This window comes from Solanum verrucosum, unplaced genomic scaffold (genome assembly GCF_900185275.1).
Source record: "Solanum verrucosum unplaced genomic scaffold, falcon-dt-bn FXZP01000886.1, whole genome shotgun sequence".
NCBI classification, from domain to species: Eukaryota; Viridiplantae; Streptophyta; class Magnoliopsida; order Solanales; family Solanaceae; genus Solanum; species Solanum verrucosum.
In genome coordinates this window covers 335166-344835 of record NW_026019777.1, presented here as the reverse complement: position 1 = coordinate 344835, position 9670 = coordinate 335166, and the positions used below count along the sequence as shown (strand labels likewise).

General features: G+C 34.4%; 1 pseudogene; it reads left to right on the top strand.

Annotated features, from left to right (window-relative positions):
• The first annotated feature begins 2954 nt into the window (after positions 1–2954).
• LOC125811180 (agamous-like MADS-box protein AGL62) lies at positions 2955–3600 on the top strand (annotated as a pseudogene).
• The last annotated feature ends 6070 nt before the right edge of the window (positions 3601–9670 follow it).

Here is a 9670-nt window from a genome sequence, read left to right as displayed (position 1 = left end):
TCCATTCACGATCCCGATCCTTCCAGCAGTCGTCTCTAACCCATCCTTGATTTCCACCCTGCCTTGGGTAGTTTGAACAATAGCCTCCACCTTGGTTAGCTAAAAAATTTACTTCCTCATCATACATGGCTTCAAACTTCATTTCCTCAGGATTTGCACCACCGACTCCCACAACATTGACACCATGGGTACCAGCCCCTATGACATTTTTGGATAAAATGTCAAGCTGCGTTATGATCTTGGCCATGTTTTGGTCTCTCTCATTATCTTTCTCAACATGTTCCTTGGATAGCTAAAATGTGACTAGTGAGACATGGTCTTCGCGGGTGTACCACGCCCTGTTGATGGTTGTCATGCCATGAAAAAGTTGAGCTGCTACTGTATATGGTTACTGCATTAGTCCTCTAGGTGAAAGTTGGTCAGCTACACCTTTGTTTACCGAGTCTACACTCCGGTAAAAGTATTGAAAGAGCACATTATCAGGTAGACCATGGGTTGGGCATTGTAACACCAATTTCTTAAGCTGGAGCCAAGTTTCGTGCAAAGGTTCTCTATTCAGATGCTTAAAGCTTTGGATGCTATCCTGAATAGTCATAATCTTCGAGGGAGGAAAATATCAAATATTAAATGCGGTGATTAACTCCTCCCAAAAAGTTATTGAGTTATGTGGCAACTCAGCTAGCCACTTGCACGCTTCCCCTATCAATGAGAAAGGGAAGAGTCTTAATCGAACTGATTCTTGAGAGATGTTCTTGAATGAGAAAGGCCCACACACATCTACGAAGTTTCGAAGATGCTTAGGTGGGTCCTCATGAGCCAATCCACTGATAAGTCCTTTTAGTTGCAAAAGTTGCAACATGGTGCTTGTGATGTGGAACACCACATTTCCCTCTGCTAGAGGTAGACGGATGGCTCCGACACCTCCCATGAGATGTGGATCATTGATGTTGGGCTCTTGGACATCGTTGAGGTTACCAATGTCGTCCTGATGGCCCACTTGGCTCCCGTTACTACCGTTAACACTTATGCTTTCTGAAATGTTTACACAATCAAAAGAACAAAACTAAATATTAAATTAGTAAACTACCACCAGTAAGAACAAAAACTCTATTAAACTAAATATTCTCAAATAACATCACTCCCCGGCAGAGGCGCCATTTTGATGCTTATCGTGACCAACGACACTAACCTACGGTATGAGTGTCTACAATCGTCGATAATATAGTAACCCAACTAAAGGTTGGGGTCGTGTCCCAAGGGAGTGGTATTGAGAATTGATAGAAAAATAAAGTTTAGCTCTAATTAGTCATAGCTAAAGATATTAACGATTAAAAACATAATAAATCAAAAGGGGGGTGACACAAAAGTGTCAAATATCGATTTGGGGGTTTTGTCACAAATAGTAAAAATATCGAAAATAACAATAACATCAAGTATGGGGAAAAGTACTTGGGATGTGACCGCAATACAAGTTGAGATAATTCAGTGGGTATATGCTTTCGATAGTAAATTTTCAAGATAATAGTGACTAGGCTAAGCTTTAGATGGAAATAAGTTCCCTCTCGGGCAACTTACTCCGTTTCAAATGCATTCCTCTCGGACACCCATTTGCCGCATAAAGGCCAGCCTACGCCTTACCCCACTCAGTCTCTCGAGTTGAGTGTTAGGATTTGGCACTAGGGCTCACCGTCTCAGGCTGAACCTCATGTCGACCCACTCCTTAGGCCATCAGTCTAGTGGTCTTAGTTTCGCGACGTCACTCCCGGGCAAGCCGAAAGCACATGGGTGGTTTTGTATTTGCAACTAAAAACCCATTAAATTAAACCACAACCACTAGATGAAATCACCATTAAAATACATCTAACCTATCAGCAAGCAAGACCCAATAACAATATCAACAAATATTTTCTGAATCACACCCCAAGAATGGGGGTTTTTAGCCACACATCAAGAAATAACAAAATACACCTGAAATAATACTAAAATCAAATGGGTATAAAAAATTTAACCTTGATTTAAGAAAAGGAAAAAGAATGGAGAAGACCCACTTCCAAATTGGGAAAGATGAAATCCTTCTTTCTTCAAGTCTCCCAAAACCCTTTGCAAACTTGAGAGAAAATATCTAAACAGTACTATTCTATTTTGGAAATTAAAATTAATGTTCGACTCTCTTAAAATTAATAAAGAGTTTAGTATTTATAGACTTCAAAAATCAGTGCTGGAGGATCGCTCTACAAGGTTAGTCGATGTCGCCGAATGACTCAGTGACTCACCATTTTTCTGTTTCATCATCATTTCCTGCTTTCCTTCAGCATCTTCACGTTCTATACCATTGGGCGGTATAGTACTGCTTCGCGGATCTATTCGGCGAAGCACCGACTGCTCCTTTCATCGCCCTTTTGATCTTTTTCCTTCAAGGGTTTGTGTATTGGAACAAAGGGTAAAGTGCATCATTTCGGCGAATCGCCAAGTGTGCTTGGCGATGCTCAGGCTTCAGCTTATTTGTTCTTTTCAGCCCTTTTGTTCCTTTTTGCGCCTAAGTGTCCATGCTTCCACTAAAACTTCAAATACCTGAAACTTAAGAGATTTCATCAGATATTGAGACGAAGTAAGCATATGAGGGCATTATTCCTATCACAATAAAGCCATAAATGAGTCCAATTTGTGGACTCATCAATGATCGACTAGGAAACTTCAATGGTAAATGCAAAATTGGTGTTATTATTAAAGTAAAAGGTTTTTATTAGTCATTTAATATATATATTTTTTAAATTGTTCTCAAATAAAATAGCAGTCAAATGCAATCAATAATATAAATCTAATTAGGAAAAAAATGTATTGTCTAATTATGATCATTAACATCTATATCATTAAGTTATTTTAAAACATAATTTCTTATATAAAGCTTTTGGTGTTATGAACAAAAATCTCAATTTCTTAGTGATAGTTTAGGCATGACAAGAAGAATCAACAAGGGACGTCAAAGGGTTGAAATGGTGAAAATGAAGAATGCGAAAAACTTAGGAGTTACGTTTTCTAAGCGACGTGTTGGTCTGTTCAAACAGGCTAGTGAACTTTGTATGCTATATGGTGCTGAAATTGCCATTGTGGTTTTTTCCCCGAACGATAAAGTTTACTCCTTTGGTCACCCTAGCGTGGACACATTGGTGGAGTGGTTCCTTGGGAGGAACCTCCCTCCACCAAATAACGATGTCCACAATCAACAAATCGTGGCATGTAGAGAAGCTGGTATTAGTGAGGTCAATACCAAGCTCATGAACCTCAAGGAGGTTCTCCATATGGAGAAAAATCGCGGAGAATCCAATCGAGAAATTATGAAGAGAGCTAATAGTCTATGGTGGAAATCTCATATGGAAGAACTTGACTTATTCCAATTTCAACACTTGAAGAAGGCATTGGAAATTCTAAAGCAAAAGGTTGAAAAAGAGGCACAAATGGTGAATAATAATGCATTCCTTGGGAAGTGCCTGGACTCCTCCTAGTTGTGCTAGCTAAAGTTCTTCATATGAACTCAATGTTGGTCGACCCTTTGCTAATAGGGTTAGTGGATCTTCTTTTTCCATAGTTCCCAATTACTAGTTCTGCTGTAATTCCTAATGTGCGCGTTATGGAATTGTCGAAAATAAAACATTATATTAAGTGTCTAGGTTCATTTGTCATTTGAGTTATCCTAAGTGTTGTGTTCATCAGTTATGATTCAGTTAAAGTCAGTACTAAGTGTTGTGTTCATCATGTAATGTTCATCCATTATGATTTTAGTAATTTTAATTATACATGTTATGTTATTAGTCCATTTTCATGTTGAATTTATCCTTTGAATTGCATAACATAATCTCTTCTTTATCAAGATATTACAAACTTGTAGAAAAAACGCGGTATGCCTGTATCATCATATATGGTGCTAGAACTTATTTCTTCAATACTCTGGGGAATCTCGTCTTTGCAGATCTGCTTCCACAATTCATAGATATTTTAATTTTTGAAATACAATACCTTCATTTAGTATCATGTACCTTTCAATCGGAATTCCCTAGAGAAAATCATAATTGTTTTGCTTCTCTTCTAGTGTAGATAGAAGACTGCCAGTCAGGATGCTATGTGGCATAAGATAATCATGCTTCTCTTCTAGTGTAGATAGAAGGATCACTTGTCGATGATCATTCATGGATTTACATAGTTGGAGAAGAAGATGGTGAATGTTACAAGTTCTCATCCTTCCATTAGTCCTTCGCGTTCCAGCCAAAATTAGACTTCTATCAGTTAACTCTTCCTCGAAGTACTTACGAGCCCCTTCTCTATTTTTCTTTGCAATCAGCTAGAATGATGCTTTTTAGTCTTGAATCAACTTTATCTTCTGCTTTGTACATTATATCTCTGATCCTCTTTTCTATAGCCTTAAGAGTTTCAATATCTTTGGCTTCCTTTGTCATATCGTCAAGAAAAACTTGCCTCGCAGAAAGATTTTGATAGAGAGATTGAACATGACGTTGTTGTGTACAACTTCAACAAACCAAAGATTGGTTACGTTTCAAGAGTTGTTCCAATGTATACATAAGTGAAGAAAGAGAATCATAAGCCATATATTTCTATTTATTTGTTGCAATAACTAAAAGATAGAGAGATTGAAGAACTTGATAAAAAATAACAAAGTTTAAAGAGCATTTTCAAAACTAAAAAATTAAAACCAGTAGGGAAAATAAAATCAGAAACATATTAGAAGCAATATAAAAAATATTTTTCTTAAGGAAGAAAATCGAGCCTACTGAATGTATGGTGTCCCCTTAAGGAAATCATTTCCTCAAGTACCCGAGGTTAACAGAATATATCCTCCCAAGATAGAACAATTTTACTCACCGGTGTATTGGTACCTAAAACCACGGTATCAGCAAACCACTCAACAACAATAAAGTACACTTAGAATACTAGATTTAGTAGACGTAGAAGAAGTCCAGAAAATTTGTTTTTTCCTGAAAAGTAAGAGGAAACTCTCTATTTATAGACAACAACGGGTACTGTGAATAAATGTTTATTTTGCCTTAATCAAAAAGGTCACAACCCTTTGAAAAGTTACAACCCTTGGAAAAGGTCACATCCTTTCATAAAAGTCGCAACTTTTCATTACAATCACAACTTTTCATAAAAGTCGCAACTCTTCATTTTCCATTCACACCTTTTAAAACGCAACAATCCTCCTGGTTTCATGATTGTATAGAAAATAGACTTTTTACAATGATTTTATATGAAGTGGCTTACACTTCACACTCACCTAAGTGATTTCTAGGTGTGTCATTGTGTAGATACACTATTTGGTTAAATCTACCAAACTTAGAAAATCATTAAAAAATTTAAGCTTTATTAACTCTTTAACAAGACTTAAGAATGGATTGAGTTGGTCGACAATGTCGAACCGTCAGTTACAACTTTGTTTTTCTCCTTAAGCCTAGCTCTTGGGATCTCCAGTATGGTTGGTAGAGTTGCTCACATGATGACTTGTCCTAAGCCATAAACTCATTCCCTTAGATGATCTTCCAACTCTCTCTCTTTCTCTATAACTAGGCCTTTTGTAAGTAGATCCGACACATCCTTTGACTTTACAAAGTCAATTGTGATAATTCCACTAGAGAGGAATTTTCTAACGGTATTATGTCAACTTATTATGTGACAAGACTTTTCGTTATACATCATGCTCCATGTCCTACCTATTGAATCTAGACTATCAAAGTGTATGTATACTAATGTCAAAGGTTCGGGCCAAAAGAGAATATCTATCAAATTTTGGAGTCTTTCAACTTATTCACCGGTCTTATCTATAGAAACAAGCTCAAAGATCATTGTAGAGCTAGCGATAGATTTCTATTTGGGAGATTTCCAAGAGACTACTCCTCCACCAAGAGTAAATACATATCCACTCATGAATTTTACTTTATTTGATCCCAGTGATCCAACTTGTATCACTATATTCTTTCAATACTGCTGGATATTTGTTGTTATGCACGATATAGTTTTGAGTATGTTTTAAATACCCCAAAACTCTTTTCATTGTCATCCAATGAGTTTGATTGATTTTACTCGTAAACCGACTCAGTTTACTAATAGCACATTCTATATCTGATCTGGTACACTTTCTGATATACATCATACTTCCCAATACTCTAGCACAATCCAATTGTGAATCACTTTCACCTTCTTTCTTTTGAAGTGCAAAGCTCACATTTATGGAGTTCTGACAATATTGAAATCCAAATATTTGAACTATTCAAATACCTTTTCAATGCAATGAGACTGTGACAATGCTAAATATTATGAAGTTCTAAGAATTCTTATACATAAGATCGCATCGCAACTCCAAGATCTTCATATCAAAGTTGTTTTCTAGCATATTTTTAGTAGCATTTATGTCATTAGTGCCTCTACTGATGACCAACATATCACCAATATACAAACAAACAATGACCTTGTGATTTTAAGGTAAACACATTTATCACTTCCATCATTCTTAAATCCATCTGTCAACATCATTTGGTCAAATTTCTTATGTCATTGTTTGGGTGCTTCTTTTAGCCTATAAAGTGACTTAACAAGTTCGCACATTATCTTTTCTTTACCAAGAACCACAAAACCATTGGGATATTCCATGTAAATTTCTTCATCCGATTCTCTATTTAAGAATGTTGTTTTCATATTCATTTGATGAATTTGGAGGTCATATACCGCATTTATGTAGTTAACATCCGAATGAATGTAATTTTAGTTACTGACGAGTAAGTGTCGAAAAGATCAAGACCTTCTTCTTTTATAAAACCTTTGACAAAATGTCTTGCTTTGTATTTGTCAACAATTCCATCGACTGTCATTTTCCTTCTAAAGATTCACTTTGAACCTAAAGGTTTATTTCCTAGAGGAAGATCAACAAACTTCCAATAGGATTGCTCAAGATTGAATCAATCTCTCACTATGGACACCATCTTTCCAAATAGGATGAGCCCACAAAAGACATAGGAAATGTTACAAAATCATATCCCAAGGTAGTAGATGTCTTTTGACATTTACAACGCCTCTGGATCTCTTTATTAATTACATTATCCTTTTGTTCTTTTTAAGGTGTTTTAGACCTTTCACTAGACTACACAAGTCTAATTTTACAGTCCAGAGTCTAAAGCCTATTTTAATCTTTTTAGAAATAGGAACTTGGACTTTGGCTTCACCCCCACACTTTGAAATATTTCAAGTTGGATTTCTTTCATTTCCATTTATCATATGGAATAGATTGTGTCTTGAACAAACAAAACTTTTTATTAGTTTCCTTCTGAAAATACAAACCATTTTGTTGTTCCCTTTTGCTGTAGGGATAGCTTCTCCACACAAGTTTTGTGGTAAAGCTGAACATATAAGTAATGTAACCATCATTTTCTTCTAAGTTCGCTTTTTGTCGTTTTGTAATTCCATTAGATTGAGGTGAATAGGAAATTTCTGGACATATTTATGCAAAAGGAAACTGCTCTCCATCCTTGCCACTTTTTTTTATCTTTTTCCCTACTGATTTTTAACTTCAATATTATATTTTATTTTTATTGCTTCATCCTTACCATTCAGCAAATAGACATAGTATCTATTGCAATTGTCAATTTAAGTTATAAGATACTTTTTCCCACCACTAGATGGTGTTGACTTCATATAAAAATCTCAGTGTAAATCAATTCTAAAGGATTAGAATTCCTTTCAACAAATTTATAAGAATGCTAAGCATACATAGATTCAACACAAACTTGATATTTTTATTTATTGCACTAAAAGATAGAAAACATTTCTAAGTTGATCAGTTTTATTGCAAGGTTTTGTAATATACATGTCCCAAGTGTTCATGTCACAAACAGTTTGACTCAAGCAAGTAAGTACAAATAAAAATATTGAGTTTGAAAAGCTCTCCGTGAGGTCACTTTTTCTCACAAATATTTCATTCCTACTTCTTACAATTTTGTGTGATACAAACATTGTTAGAGTCAGCACCTTGTCAAATGTCCTTATCAAAAGGACCTTTCCATAACTTTCAATTGGATTGTTATAGAGCTATCCATCAACATAGTTTCATCAGGTCCAATAAAGGCAATATAATTCAAATGCTTCTTTTACAAAACATGACAGATGGCTATTCACCAATATTCATGTCTACAAAAATAATTATATTTAATAGACATATCTTTTCATGAAAAATCACAATATTTTAAGTGACACTTTTTCATAAAAGAACACAATTATTTTGAACAAGTATATACATTATTTGGTAGTTTCATACTAGTCATATCATATATCATATACTAGTAAAAGAGAAACTCAACGACCACAACATCAAATAAACTGCAAGAATTTTGTGGGTCTAACATAATACAAAAGTATCATTGGATTTCATATCTTGTGCTCCAAATTTAAATTAGACACTAAGAGGTCGTTTGGTAGAGTGTATTAGAAAAAATAATGCATGCATTAGCCTTGTGTATTAGTAGTACCTTGTTTCGTACTCTTTTCCAACCTATGTATAACTAATACTCGCATTAATTATAACTCTATAGTGTATTAAGGTGGTGTACTGCTAATACCATAGATATTTAGGTATTAGAAATGCAATGGTTTTAATGCATGCATTAGCAAGATTAAAGACCCAATTACCCCTCAAAACCTTTTTTACATCTTTTCTACCATAATAGTGGAGGGTATCTTTGTAAATTAATTTTTTTATGCAATGCATACTATTTTTTATGCATCAAATCAAACAATGTATAAAAATATTCTATGTATAACTAATGCAAGCATAACTAATACATGCATTGCTAATGCAAGCAATACTAATACACTCTATTTCGCATTATTCTTATACACTCTACCAAATGATCAAGTGTAATTTTATCTTTATCATAAGCAAAGAACCCCCCCCCCCCCACACACACACATTTATATATGATCTTAAAAATGTTTTTGGAGTATTTGAAAATAGTTTTTCCACATATTTTTTTCCCATCATAACAAAATATCATTGGCAATATGAAACCTCTTTTGGAAATATTATTCTACAAAAGAATTATAGTGCTTCAATTCCCTTTGACAATTTTTACACAATGTCAAAGTTCATTCCATAGAGGCACAAAATCACAAACTCTAAGTCACTGGTCTTTTTTTTTTCTATCACTATTAGACATACCACTTAAAATTTAGAATACTAACAATAAAGACAAACAGTTTTGTACAATTTGTTTCTATTTAATAATGAAGTTTATAGAAAATCATACGTACAACACTGACTTATTAGGTGAAGTTTTCGTATCCTTCAAACCAATTGCATAGCCTAATTTATCCACAGTAGAAAACTACAAAAAAAAAAATCCCAAACTATAAAACATATTCTTAGATCACATAGAAAAGCTTTTCTTTTCAAATAGTCATCTAACTATAACATTTTGGTATACTATCTTATCAAATTAAAATCTGCATATCTCATTCTGCAAACTAAAGAATTTTAAGGGCAACATTATTTTCCAAGGAAAATTCATTCAAAATCATATGGTTTGTAGATCTTTTTCCAAAGACAAACATGATAAATATCAAAAGAGTTATTTTTTACAAACTATTTTCCTCCTTAGCTAAATAATAAGAAGGT